The sequence below is a fragment of the Sminthopsis crassicaudata genome, chromosome 2 (genome assembly GCF_048593235.1).
Source record: "Sminthopsis crassicaudata isolate SCR6 chromosome 2, ASM4859323v1, whole genome shotgun sequence".
Lineage (NCBI taxonomy): Eukaryota > Metazoa > Chordata > Mammalia > Dasyuromorphia > Dasyuridae > Sminthopsis > Sminthopsis crassicaudata.
The window spans coordinates 50,796,162-50,811,215 of NC_133618.1; the positions used below are offsets into that span (position 1 = coordinate 50,796,162).

At 43.3% G+C, this 15,054-nt stretch overlaps 1 protein-coding gene across 3 annotated transcripts in view; it reads right to left on the reverse strand.

Moving 5' to 3' along the window:
- The window catches only part of ZNF469 (zinc finger protein 469), a 687,769-nt gene that overhangs the window by 198,753 nt on the left and 473,962 nt on the right, over positions 1-15,054 (reverse strand). The window contains exon 1 of one of the 3 annotated variants that reach the window (XM_074286233.1): positions 9,757-10,297. The exons of the other annotated variants lie outside the window; for them this stretch is intronic. The gene's annotated coding sequence lies outside the window, so the exon portion shown is untranslated. Of the gene's footprint in view, positions 1-9,756; positions 10,298-15,054 lie in introns of those variants that run through there. 3 annotated transcript variants of the gene reach the window in all.

Genomic DNA, 15,054 nt, shown 5'->3' on the forward strand with positions numbered 1-15,054 from the left:
TAAAAATGTAAATACTATTCTTAACTCACAGGCCACATAAAAGCAAGCTCCTGTTGTGCCTGCTGAACTCTGTTCTAGAGCACTGAGAAGTTAAATGACTTTCCTAGGGTGACACAGTGTGTCAGATTCCTACACTGCTAGTGGCCGCATCTTCCTGAGTTACCTTGCATTCAATTGCTTTGAATATATTCTTTTTTTTTTTTAACTTATTCTATACATAGATAATACCCCTCAAAAATCTTAACTCAGTTTTAAGCACTGTTTAAAATTCTTAGCTTTATTTAAACTATTGTCTCAAGATTATCACTTTAAAGCTATTAGTTTTATTTAAGCTATTAGCTTAAGGCTATTAGCTTTATTTAAACTATTAGCTTTACTTAAATTATTGACTTTATTTAAGCTTCTAGCTGTTTTTAAACTATTGGCTTAAAGTTCTTAGCTTAAAACTATTAGCTTTATTTAAATTGTTAGCTTAAAACTACACTGATTTGTCTACTGTACTTGTATTTAAGCTCTCCCTAATTAGAATATGTTTCTTGTGAATAAAATTGTTGGATTCGTTGTATTTATACCTCTAGTATCTAGCACATTGCATGACATACAGTTGATACCTAGTACAAGCTTGTTGACAGAGTGATCTCCTGCATTGTAGATCCTGAAGACAATGTATGAGTAAAACTGTTTTGGTCCGGGTTCCTTTCTTCCCTCAGCCAGTGCCCCTGGAGTTCCTAAGTTTTATTTCAGAAATGTGCTTCCATGGATTCGGGATCTCAGAGATGTGGGCATTCGCTTTCATGGGGCAGATCACAGCACATTACTGTCTTCTCATGCTGTGATTCTTGTTCCAGTCTTCCAGTAAACTCTTCACAAAAGGTTCACTCAATATTTATCCCTCACTCTAGATGGATGACTGGTGAATATTTCTACTTCTTGAATATGTCTGATGGGCAAATCTGAGTGTGACTTTGGGGCTACAACAGAAAAAGTTAAAAGTTGAATGGTCTCCAGCTCATCTAAGCCAACCCAAACCAGTTCAATCCAACAAGTATTTTTCAAGAAATAAACCTCTCTTCCATCCATCAGTCAATCAGCCAATCACTCACCAAGTATTTCTTAAGCCTTTCCCATGTCCCAAGCATGTTTTAAGATGCTGGAAAAGCAAAAAATGATGAAATGATTGCAGAGATCAATCAATCAATAAGAAGCTAGCTCTTATACTGGATTGGTCCAGAAAACCAAGGTTTGAAGCTAGTTGACAATGCAATTTCTTATGGTTTCAGGATTACATTGATGTAACTTGCTGGTTGTCTATGGAATAATTTAAATAAAGCTAAAGGTTTTAAGATCTAAGAAGGCTATCCAATGGGCCCTTCACACTTAGAGGCTGTACTAAAGGCAGCAATTTACCATATCTTGCCAAGGGATCTTTCTACCAAGTTCCAACAAAACTAAGTGTTGCATTCTTATAGAGTATTTTTTCTACATTATGGTCAGGTAAGCCTCCTTTTGTTAACCATTGGATAACCTAGTAAGTCTCATTTCATTCCAATATGGGATCTAAACTTCTAAGGGTCCAGGCTCATGGTGGGCTTGGCCCACTATGCATGCTAATAAAACTATTGTGGTCAATCAGTTGGAAGGTTTTTTTTTTTTTTTTTTTAATATATTTCAATTGTATTTCTTTGTTTTTTTCAGCCATGAATAAAGACTGTTGAGGTTTTTGAGGGGTTAACCCCATTAAGCCCTATTTATATGATTTGATTTTATAGAAGTTGATGTATTAAAATAAAGTGGGTGGAGGCTCAATCCAATATTCTCATAAAATCAGATAATAGTGGCTATAGTCCTAGAATTTATGTAGCGAAACTGTCACCCAGAAAGGGGCAAAGCTAAAGGAGAAAAATAGCTCTCTGAGAAAGACAGAGCTGATCATCTCTAATACTCCTTAATATTGGGTAGAATGCATCTTCCTAGATGAGTGTAATAATGAGTAATTACTGAGTAAAAACTTCAATCCTAAGGACTCAACCATTGGTCATCAGCATCTCTAGGGGGTTCAAGATATATTGAGAAGAAATCTGCATCCCTATTAACTTTTACTTAGTTCTGCCTTCTGGGACCAAGAAGAACAAGATAAATTCTCTTTCATTTGACAATCGTTAGTGACCTTGGGAAAAAGTTTGAAATCACTGGGCCAAGCGAGGCTTGGCATATAGATGCAGTTCCTTTTGATTCTCTCTGCATCTCTCATTGCTGCACAGAACCAAGAAAGCTATGCTTTTATTACAGTCTGCAAAACAAAGGAAAAATTCCTTGCTGGCCTTCTCTTTCCTGATTTTGTCCCCTAACCCTCTTCAGCAAGATTCTCATGCCCTCTTTTATTCTTTTGTAAAGAAATGACCTGGGATCTTACTTTTCTGAGAAGAGTTTCTCTTCATCTCTACTAAAATTTTTTATTAAAGCTTTCTATTTTTTAAATTATATACATGAATAATTTTCAACATTCACTCTTACAAAAGCTTGTGTTCTAAATTTTTCCCTCCCTTTTCCCCCTCCCCTCCCCTTGCCGCCAAGCAAGCCAATGTATGTTAAACATGTGCACTTCTCCTATACATATTTCCACAAATATAATGCTGTACATGAAGAATCAGATCAAAAAGGAAGAAAAATGAGAAAAAAAACAAAATATAAGCAAATGACAACAAAAGAGTGAAAATTCTGTGTTGTGATCCACACTCACTTCCCACAGTCTTCTCTCTGAGTGCAGATGGCTCTCTCCATCACAAGACCATTGGAATTGACTTGAATGAACTAGTTGTTGAAAAGAGCCAAATCCATTAGAGTTGATCATTGTATAATCTTTTTGCTGCTGTGTATACATTATTCTCTTGGTTCCACTCATTTAATTTAGCATCAGTTCATATAAGTCTCTCTAGGTCTATCTAAATCATCCTGCTGATCATTTCTTATTAAACAATAATATTCCATAACTTTCATGTATCATAACTTATTTAACCACTCCCCAACTGATGGGCATCCACGAATTTTCTGCATGCCAAGAGAGGACTGTGGGAATGAATGTGGATCACAACATAGCATTTTCCCCCTTTTTGTTGTACACTTGCATTTTGTTTTCTCATTTTTTTCCTTTTTGATCTAATTTTTCTAATTTTTCATAATTATATAAATATGTATACATGTATTGGATTTAACATGTATTTTTCTCTTTTTATTAAAGCTTTTTATTTTCAAAGAATATATATGGATATTTTTTCAATATTTCAACCTATATTGGATTACTTGCCATCTACGGGAGGGGGTGGTGGAAAAGAGGCAGAAATTTGGAACACAAGATTTTACAAAAGTCATTGTTGAAAAATTATCCTTGCATATGCTTTGAAAATAAAAAGATTTAATAAAAAAAAAAAGACCATTGGAACAGTCCTGAATTATCTCATTGTTGAAAAAAGCCAGATCTATCAGAGTTGATCATCGCATAATCTTGTTGCTGTGTACAATGTTCTCTTGGTTCTACTCATTTCACTCAACATCAGTTCATGTAAGTCTCTCCAGGCCTTTCTGAAATTATCCTGCTGATCATTTCTTATAAAAATATTATAAAACATTCATATACCATAACTTATTCAACCATTCCCCAACTGATGAACATCCACTTATTTTCTGCACCCAGAGAGAGGATTATGAGAACTGAGTATGGATCACAACATAGCACTTTCATTCTTTTTGTTATTTGCTCCCATTTTGTTTTCTCATTTTCCTCCCTTTTTGATCTGATTTTTCTTGTACAGCATGATAATTGTATAAATATATATACAGATATTGGACTTAATGTGAATTTTGTTCTTTTTTATTAAAGCTTTTTATTTTCAAAGCATATGCATGAATAATTTTTCAATATTTTAACATATATTGGATTACTTGCCATCTAGGGGACGGAATGGGGGAAAGGGGAGGGGGAAATTTAGAACATAAGGTTTGCAAGGGTCAGTGTTGAAAAATTATCCTTGCATATGCTCTGAAAAAAAAAGCTTTAATTAAAAAAAAACAAAAACAAAAACAAGACCATGGGAACTGGCCTAAATCATTTCATTATTGAAGAGAACCATGTCCATCAGAATTAAGGATCATATAATCCGGTTGTTGCTGCGTAGAATGATCTCCTCTCTCCTAAGACTTTAAAGTCATAGAACTAGAGCTGGCAATCTCTGAAACCATCTGTTTCAACTTACTCATTTTACAGATGAGGAAACTGAGGCTGGAGAGGTTAAATCAATTACTCAGAATTCTATAGACGGTAAATACAAATGGCAAGATTGGCTCTCTGATGCTTCAATTGCAGCCATTGTTTTCTCTCTCTCCCCCCCCCCCCCCCCCCCCCCCCCGCATCCTGCACGCTTTTATCAGTCCATTCTCTGGTATGTCCTGTGCCTGCTGATTTTATCCTTTCCAGGTGGGGGACAGATGCAACCTCTAACATCTCCCTCAGCCTCGAACAGGATGACAATGGACAAGGAAGATCAGGGAGTTAGGTCCGTGGGGTCCCGAGACCTCCTTCCCCATCGTCCGACCTCTTAGTAAGCTGCAGGAAGCGCATTCCTGTCTCCGGTGACCCAGGAGTGGAAATGTGCAAGTATTTCAGCTGTTCTAAATAAAGCCAGCCTGCCTCGAGTTCTCTCGTGTCCTAGGAAGACAATTAAAGTCTCTGAATGCAAACCAAACAAGTGATGCGGAGATTTAGAACAGCTTTGGAGAGAGGGCCCCTACAGGCTGCCAGGCCACTCTCTGCACGCACTTCTCAAGCCTTTAATGCTTCCTTTCTCAGCCACTCAAGGCTGCAATTGTTTGAGGAGGAGATGAGGAGGCCAAAACTTGATGAAATATGGCCAGCCCAGCTGCTGCCAAGGGATGCATCTGAGTGGCGGCTCCTGCTCCAGGCATGCAACTAACTGGCTCGGCCTCCAGCCCCGGCCCTCCCAGTGACGTTGCACAGGGGGGTGAAGCATGTGCTGGGGAAAAGGTTTCGCAAACAGCTGGGATGTGTTTGCTTTTATGTTGCTCCATGATGCCCTCCCCCACCCGTATCTCCTCCAATATTCCGATATATGCTGTGGGGAATCATAAAGAGCCTGTGACCCACCATCCCGGCCGGAGTGATAACCTGCCCTCCGCATCCCCTGCCCACCCAGGAAATACTTTTGTTCATTCCGAAGGGGCTCACCTATCGTGAGAACATTTCCACGGCCTCTCTGACCAAGAGCAGAACTCTGACAGCTCCTGGATGATGGGCTAGCAACATCCTTGAAGGAGACAAAGGGAGCTAACGTGGGGAGCCCACCTTTAAATTTCCTATAGCTATAAGCCAAACCTCCTTCCAAATTCTGATTTTCTACTGGAACCGAGCACGGAGACACATCTCCAAACCAGGATTCTCTTCCAAGGGGACTCTGGGGGATATGCCGAAGGGACGATCTTCTCTTGGGCAGAAAACAATACTAACAATAACAACACAGCGACTGAAGGGCAGTGACAGAAGGCTCCCTGCTGACTCACCAGAGAGAGATGCAGGGAATCAGCTGAAAGGCCCCTGTTTTCACAATTCCACTATTCTATTTGCTTAAGGTTGTTGGTAACTGTTGCTTAGCAAAGGGGCAAGGCCCTTGAACTTGTACATGTTCTCTCCCAGATCTCCCCCACTACTTACCCTCCCCCCTTCTTCGAAAGCAAGACTGAGGATATTTAAGGCTGCAGTGAAGGACCCAGGACTCTTTCTCTTCTTCTTCGCATCTGGCCTGCTGAATGATACGTTCCCCAAAGTCAACACTATAATCAGGATGGCACATCCCAAAGGCTGCAGTTTGCAACGGCAAAACCTGTTATTGGCAAATCTGGCTGTGGACAAGAATAATCCAACCGGCCAATTATGATGCGATTCCAGCTGAAATGAGGCTCTCATGACTAATAAAAATCAATCCCTTAGTGGGACGAGATCCACTCCTGCTTGGAAAAGCCCATTGTTCCTCCTCATAAAGGGGTGACCCCTAGGGAGGACTAAATGTCTCTCTTTGGCCAGATGTGACTATGTTCTATCCATCCCTCTCAGAACCTAGGAGTTCTGAACCTGAACTTCAGCTTTTAAAAAGAAGCATTTTTGAGATGCTTTTTTCAGTATAATTGGGTTTCCTTTATAATTCTATGTATTTTACTTTTTTGCATTTCAAGGCATTCACCAGATAACCATGTGACAAAGAAAGTCCAGATGCTCTAGGAGCTCCTGTGAACTAAGCTCTATCTGCCTGTCTAAAGAGAATCAACAAGCATTTACTGACTAGAGTAGAAATGGACTTGATTTTGGGAGAAGGGAAGAAATTTAGAGGAGGTCAGAAATTGTTAGGATTCAGACATCTCTGACTGAAACAGCCTAGTAAAGACAAGGACCGGGTCACTTGTATTTTCATTGATATAGAAAGCTTTATCAATGTAGGTTAGCATCTTCCCAGCAAATTGTCTAGAACCGGTCACTTGTATTTTCATTGATATAGAAAGCTTTATCAATGTAGGTTAGCATCTTCCCAGCAAATTGTCTAGAGTACAGAAAAGTGAAATGACATGATCAGGATCACACAGTCACTACATGAGAAAGAAAGGATGCGAGTTCAGATTTTGCTGGCTCAGAAGTTAGATTTCTTTCCAGCACATCATAGCTACCTATGTAAGTATTCTAGCATACTTACAGTATCCAGGAGCCCTGGATCTGGAGCCTGAGGTTATGAGTTGGGTCCTAACTTAGTTAATTTGCTACCAGTGTGACCTTGGGCAAACCCCTGCCTGTCATTGTTCCTCAGATTTTCCTTTTTTTAATGAATAGGTTGGGCTAGCTGACATGGAGAGTGTCTTCCAGCTTTAAAATCTTTGATCCTAGGATTCCTAAGAGACCAGCTGCTCCCTCTGTCCCCTCCCTGCCCATCCCCCCCATCTTTTTCCCCCCTCTCTGTTGACAGTCACAGCTGTGTCAGCTTCTGCTCTGTGTAGGAAGAATAAACACAGGCTTCCAGGGAGATACCAGGTCAGAATGAGTGGTCATCAGAGCTATGGGGAGTGGACTTTGAAGATGACCTTTCATCAAGGAGGGCAGTACTTCAAGCCTCAAAGGACAGCTTTTCCCTTAATGCTGATTTTTTGGACAGTACACTCTATTCAAATCTGTGTGTACTTTTAGAGCCACCAAGAAGGTGGTCTTCCCTCCCCCTTTTTTGTCTCACCAATGCCTGATATTCTACCATTTGAACTTAAATCAAATGGGGACTTTGTCACCTATAATGCAACCCTACCTGGTATAAGTAACACTTTAAGCTGTTATAAGTCAAGGATACCTTAGTTGGGATGAATTCATCAGAGATTTCCTAACATTCACTCTATAGTGAAGCTTTGGATAATTAGCATAGCCAACATATAACTTTGAGGCTTGCAAAGCACTTCTCAAAACAACCCTATGAAGTAGAGGCTAATATTTAGATTTTATAGATTTTTATAGATAAAGAATGCTGAGGCTCAAGGAAATCTCCTTGAGTTAGTGTCTGAAGCAGGGTTTGAATTTCCTGACTCCCAGTCCAGAATTCTATCCATGATAATGGGTCCCACAGATCAGGACTTCTTAAAACTTTTTTCCCTTGTGACTCCTTTTCACCAAAGAAATTTTTATATGACTCCAAATATATAGGTATATATCATATATATATTTGATTTGTATACCTATTTTATATACACAAATCAAACATTTACTGTTAATAAATCACAAATCCACAATCCCCACATTTAGTTAGGAGACCTCATGTGGGGTCATGACCCAAAGTTTAAGAAGCTAAGCCATAAAGGAGAAACCACAAGGCAGGAAAGGACAAGAGACAAATTTTGCCTCTTTTTTTTTTTTTTTTTTTTTTTTTTTTTTTTAGCCTTGTGAAGGGCTATTTCTGGCCATTTTGGGAACATAATCTGAGAAAATTGCCAGTGGATTGAGAGGTCATCTAACCTCTTTGTTTTATAGTTGAGGAAGCTGAGCCTTAGAGATGAAAAGTGATGTGCCCCAAGTCACATAGCTTCTGAGTGTCAAAAAACCAGAATTAGACTCCAGGTCTCCTTAGTCCCAGGGCAACATTCTTTCTATCATCCTACACAGTACCGATCATCTTTTCTTGCCTTGGTTAAAAGAGAACTCTCCGGATGGTATGAATAATGCACTTAATTCCCTCCATGCACCAAAAAATAAATGCATTTGACTTGGGTTTGCTCTCAGACTAGTTGCAAGACATCCACTGATGGGTTTCTTTGAAGATGATGGAGTTTGAAATAAGTAAAGAATTAGACGGGTAGAGAACTAGGTCTTAGCTGACAGCCTTGCCACATCCTCTGAAGATTAGAAAGCATGACTAATGAAAAAAGTTACACATTTTCATAGCTCCAGAGTTAGTAATCTGGAGCAGGTCTTTTCTGGATTGGTTATCAATAGGATAGGCAGCCATAGAAGAAGTCAACGCTTGAGGTCATTAGACTCATTCCTAGCCACTCATTTTACATAGATGCTCAGGAAAAGAAAATGACTTTTCACACAACTATTGACAAAACATTTTCCCAGTCTTTCCAGACCACTTGGTCTTTCCACTAGGCTACAATGTCTTCTCTTAAGAGATCTATGCTAAGTCCTGGCCATCTCAAGAGCAATTTGATGTCTAGTAGAGAGAACCGGATTCTAGGAGTGTGAAGATGGCACTTCTGGTCTTGATATTGCTGTTAACTCTCTTGTGTGATTTTGGGTGGGGGGGGGGGAGAATCAATTCCCTAATTTGGGCCTCAGCCTCCCCATCTGTAAAAAGACAGGTTGGATTAGGTTCAAGAATTAGGTTGGAAGCCGAAGGAGAACCTAATACTTGGAAGAAAGCATCTATTTCAAACTCCTTATTTTAAGTAGGGGGAAACTGAGTCCTAGAAAGGTTCATGTAATGACTGGTAGAATCCTATCCCTATGCTGACCCTGCTGATCTCCTAAAATCTTTCCCTTCTAAAATCTGGATACCTTTGAGGAATGAGGAATGTTCTCTGTGACCTCCAACCCCAAGCTACCTTCTTAGGGGACCAGCATATTTCTGAGTGGAAGGAACGAACTTCTTCACATACATCAACTGGTTTTTATGAACAACATTTTGGAAATTCTGACGCTTAATCCAATCCGTTCGATTCGAGGAGCATTTTATTCGGCGCCTTCTGTGAGCAAGACACGTGCTGGGCGCTGAGGATGCCCAGACAACCCGCACTCGGCCCCGGAGGCTCACTGAGCGGAGGCTGAAAGGATGACTGAGGAAAACGCTAAAGGACGTCATTGAAAGCCTGGGACTGGCTCAAGGCGGCTGGGCTAGAGAACGTTGCAGCTGGGAACCGTCCGCACGGGGGCAGGAGACGAGGCTCGGGGCGGGAACCCCCCGTCTCGCCCCCGTCTGTCCCCCGCAGCCTCAGGAGCCGCTCTGCCCCTTTTGTGCCGGGAGTTACCTGGCTACCTGCCTGCCTGCCAGAGCTAGATCCCCATCCATCAGCCAGTTCTCCCTCCCGAGGACCGAGGAGGGGGATGAGGAAGTGTCAGCCCACGCAGCGCCTCGGAGCCCCGGAACTTCCCCCTTCCCTGCCAAACCCCGGAGCGGAGCGCGCCCCCTCACTCCTCCCATCCCGACCCCGGCTCGGGCTCCTCACCTGGGCCCCAGGCGGATTCCCGAGAGCGCAGCGGCCCGCTGCCTTCCAAGCCCGCGGGCTCGCTGTCGGACCTCCAGCGCAGCGCCAGCAGCAGCGGCCTCCTCCGCGGACACGCACATCCAGGGGCTCCGATCAGCTGGCGGGGGCGCGGCCCCAGCCCCGCGAGCCCCAAGCGGCTGCCCCGCCGGCCAGGCTGGAGGTGGGGGGCTCTCGCCGCGGAGCCCGAGGGCGCATCCCCGCGGGCTGCCTGGCTGGGGAGTGGGGGTCGTCGCCGCTGCCCGTAGCCCGGCGCAGCCCAGCCCGGCCCGGCCCAACGGCCTCGCTCAGCCGGTCCAGCCCGGCCCGGCCCGGCCCAGCCCTGCCCAGCCCGGCTCGGCTCCGCCGGGCTCCGCACACACCTGCACTCACGTAGTGGCAGCGGGGGAAGCTCGCTGGGGACCGGAGCACGCTGCCGGAGGAGCCTCCCGCTGCTGGAGAGGATGACATCACTTCATTTGCATGTTCCTGAGAGTTCCCTCTGCCTGTCTTTTGGCCAACTTGAAGTTTCTTCCTAATCAAACTTCTCCATCGCTTAACCATTTAGTCACTCTGGGGGTGAGGCGCCGCCCCACCCCCACCCCTCGCCCCCACTTCCTGCTCCTCGGCGTTAAAAAACAAACAAAAAATCTGGGTTTGAATCCATTTCAATTCAATTCAAATCGATTCAGTTCAGTTCAGTTCAATGCACATTTATTAAAGCAATCTGACTTATGGCTGGAGAACTGATCTGGCAGGCAGAAAGACCTGGGTTCAAGTTTTACCTTTGATGTTCTCTAAAGCCTTCAGAACCCAGTGGTTGATGGGAAGTTCCGTGCCTGAAACTTACTAATCAGATCTGATCCACGGGGAAAAACTGTGCAAGGTACTGTGCGAAGTGCTGGGGAAATCAAAGATAGAGAAGTACATATGGCCTGCCCTCATGGAGATTACTGACTGGCAGGGCTCCAGACGCTGTCATTCATTCCAGCAATCAACAACAGCGCCAAGCTAGGACGCTAACTGCTGAGGTTCCAGACTAAGTCAAGATAGTCCCTGCTCTCAAGGAGCTCACATTCTATTGGGGGACAGGCCATATGTACTTCTGGCACAAATGCCATATGGGCAGTACATTACTTAGAGGGTATGGTGGAAGTATTAGCAGCTGGGGGGATTGGAGAAAGGTCTCCGGCAGATGGTAGGATTTGAATTTAGTCTTGAAGACAACAAAAGGCAGAAGGGAGGAGGGAGGGCATTACAAAGGGAAGGAATAGATAGTACAAATATATGGAGGGGAAAATGAAGTGTCTTGTTCAAGGAGAAACAAAGAAACTAATGTACCAAGGTCATAGAGTAAGGGGAGGAGAGTCAAGCTTAAAATGACCGGAAATATCAGAAGGGATCAGCCAAACAGTGGGTTTTATAGTAGATCCTGGAAGTTGTAGGATTTATGAAAAGAGTGTTAGTCTGGGGGGATGCTTTCAGAAATGTACTTGGGGTAAATCTCTTTGATAATTAAATGGAAGATGGATTGTAAGGGAGACAGAGAAAGCAAGCGGAAGGCTACTATGATAGTCCAGGAGAGAGAGAAGATAAGGACCAGCACCGGGATGGAGACTGCAGCCAGAAGGGAGCACACTAGAGATGCTGGGAGGATGGGGTCACCAGATTTGACACCAAAATGGATCTGGTGATTGAATCAGAGTAAAAAAATGGAGAGTTACATTGAGTCTGGGTCACTGGGACATTGTTGATGCTCTCAACAGTAATGGGGAAGTTTGAAAAGAGGGAAGCGAGAGTTGGGGAGGGAGAGGAAGAGTTATTGAGTTCAGTTTTAGACATGCTGACTTGGGTGCCTGTGAGACATCCACTTTGAGAAGCTCCCAACCTGGGGACGTGTGACTGTAATTCAGGAGGACTGGATAAAAATACCCATATTCATATATTTTGTAGTTACTCAGTCACAAGTGACTCTTTGTGACTCCATGAACCATATTATACTTGAGGTTTTCCTGGCGAAGATACTTGAGTCATTTTCTTCTCCAGTGGATTAGGACAAACAATGTGACTTGCCCAGTGTCACACAGTTGGTAACTATCTGAGACAGAATTTAAACTGAGGTCTCTTGATTCCAGGTCTATCCACTGTTCTCTATCTACTGAGTCATTTAGCTGCCTCTATATATTCATATGTAACTCAGCATAAATAGGAATACACACACATACACATGCACGTGCACATGTGCATACACATATATGACTCATCTGTATAAAGAAAATAATTAAATCCACAGGAGCTCTTGAGGTTACCCAATGAGATAGTTAAGTATGAGGGGGCCTAATATAGAACAAACATTGGCTCCACTGTCAGAGGACTTGGCTTCAAATTTCCATCTCTCATGCTTATCTCAAAGTAATTCATTAAGTCTCCATTGGTCTCAGTTTCCTTATCTGTTAAATCTAAAGAAGAGTACTAGATGGCCTCTAGAAGTCTAAAAAACAAGGTAATGAGGCAGAAAAAAAGAGAGATCCAGATGAAGGATTCTGGGAAAATTTGAGGAAGGAGAAAACCTTTTAAGGGAGAGGTTAGAGGAGGTGGAGGCAGAGAGAAGGGATATGGCCAGGATATGCTGGAGGTGAAACCAGCTGAGCCTCGAAGGAAGCAGACTTCAATAGGTAGAGATGAGGAATGATTATAACAGAGATGGGGGGGGGCTGAGTGAATACACAAAGGCCAGAGAGAGGAGAGCTTCCAGAGAGTTGGGGGAATAATAGTTGATTTTGGCTCAAACATGATATTTACATGTGACCCTCAGCAAGGCAAGCTGCTTAACCCATCTGTTTCTTCTTCTGTATACCTACTTCCCAGAGCTATCATGGGGAAAACACTTTGTAATCTTTTAAATGTCATAAAACTCTGAATTTTAATCATCCCCACACCGGGAACAGGGTGGCTAAGGGTGAAAAGAACCAGACAGGCCAGAGGCAGCAAGATCTAGTCCAAATATTGGTCTGAGTCAGTCTCAAGCTATCTCGTGCTTTCAACAAATCTGTCCCGAGATGGCACCTGGGTGTGTGGGAGCGGATTTTATTAATGTGGGAGAAAAAAGGCTGGCCAGGATGACAGAGAAACAGGAGCTGCTGGCTGCCATTGGCTCTTTGAAAACCATTCCCGAAGAGGAGACGGGCCCTCACACTGTTTTGGACAACCCCAGCCAATGAAAATGGTTTTTGTTTAGTTCCCTGCTTCCTATGGAATTAACGTTTGTTTTCATTTTGACCAAAATACAAATACAGGATCAGGGAAGGGAGCCGGTCAGGGACTGAGACAGATGTTCCCACTGTTCCTAATTAAGAATATTCTGATGAAGAATGAATTTGGGGCTCTCAGCCTCTGTGCTCAATAATGAGGCATTGTGCTTTCATGCATAGAACACAGCCCTGGGAGTTCTTAGACGTGGGCTAGCTTAACAGTAATAATAACAACATTCTTATTAATAATAATAAAGGGAAAGGGAAAGAACATCATGTGCCAGATTCTGCGCTAAGGTGCTTTATAAATATTCCATTTTGTCTTCACAATGATTCTAGGAAGTGGGTGCTATTATGATTCCCATTTTACAGTTGAGAAAACTGAGGACAGAGATTAAGTGATTTGTTCAGGGTCAAAGAGCTTGTCATTGAGGCCAAATTTGAGCTCATCTTCCTGATTCCTGGATCACACCTCTATCCATAGCACCACCTACCTGCCTTTAATGATGATGATGAGGAGGAGGAAGACATAATGATGATGATATGAGGGAGAGCTACAGCATGACCTAAGACTATAAATTCCAGAGAAAGTAGCCACCTACAGTGGTAGACACAGTTTCCTGTTCCAGGAGTTCTCTATACCAATAAAATAAAAAGAGCTGGCATCCATATAGTCCTTTGCAAAGTGCAAAGTGATATTACACAGCCATCCTCACATCTATTTGTAAAAAAGGATATGTACATAGCAGTGTTTCATGTAATCTGTTGTCTCTTTTGATTTTCACAATAATCCTGTGAAATAGATGTTACAGCTTCTGAAACCCCATTTTTACAGAAGAAAAAAAACTGAGGCACTAAGAGGTTAAGGGATCTGCTAATAGCAACACAGCTATTTAGTATCAGAGGCTAGGTTTGAATTCTGACTCCCAATCCAAAATTCCATCTACTACCTCTAATTCCTTCTCTAATAAATTGTGTCACTTTGGCCAGCTTACCTTATTTCTCTGGCTTTGGTTATAGTGACATCTGTAAAAGTCTCTTCCTCTTTTCCTCCCTCTCTCTGTCTCTGTGTCTCTATCTTCTCCTCTCCCTCCCTCCCTCCCTCCCTCCCTCCCTCCCTTCCTCCCTTCCTCCCTTCCTCCCTTCCTCCCTTCCTCCCTTCCTCCCTTCCTCCCTTCCTCCCTTCCTCCCTTCCTCCCTTCCTTCCTTCCTTCCTTCCTTCCTTCCTTCCTTCCTTCCTTCCTTCCTTCCTTCCTTCCTTCCTTCCTTCCTTCCTTCCTTCCTTCCTTCCTTCCTTCCTTCCTTCCTTCCTTCCTTCCTTCCTTCCTTCCTTCCTTCCTTCCTTCCTTCCTTCCTTCTTCCTCCTTCTCCTTCCCCCCTCCCGACTCCCATGTGTATGATTAGACCACCTTTAAGGTCCTTCCCAGTGCTGACATTCTTTGATCCTTCCTTCTGGCTCAGGTGCCACACCAGCAGCCAGGTGGCTTTTTCTGGCTTTAAGAAATGATTGTTTAACATATGACAACTGAGTGATGGGAGGTAGCCCTTGTGAGGCAGTGTGTAGACAGGGAGAGCTGGATGTGGGAAAATCAGGGAAATCATTAATCTTCCTCCTTTAGAGTGATTTTGTCCCCTGGCCCTCAATATCTAAGGGCCTCAAAGAGACTGGGTTGAAGCTTCTCCGAGAATAAGATCCCTCCCCCTTTCCTCCTTCACTCCCTGGTTGTCATGGCCACAGATCATGACAGAGCCTTCAGCTCCCAAAGCCTGCTTGGAGCAAGGAGCTCAGAGCTCAGCAGCAGCTGTGGGGGCTATCGAACGAAAGGCCTGATTCATAGCTAAATGAGGTCAGAACCTGCATGAGTCTCTGAGAGGCCATTTAGGCTGTACCAGAGGTGACCTGCATTTTTTATGGCTGATTCATCCACTCAGCTGCAAGGAGAACTGGATTTCAGGTCTGGGGCTTGAGAGCCCAAAGCAGGGCAGGAAGCAGGATGCAGACAGGCTCTCACCCCAGCCCCCCATAAAAATG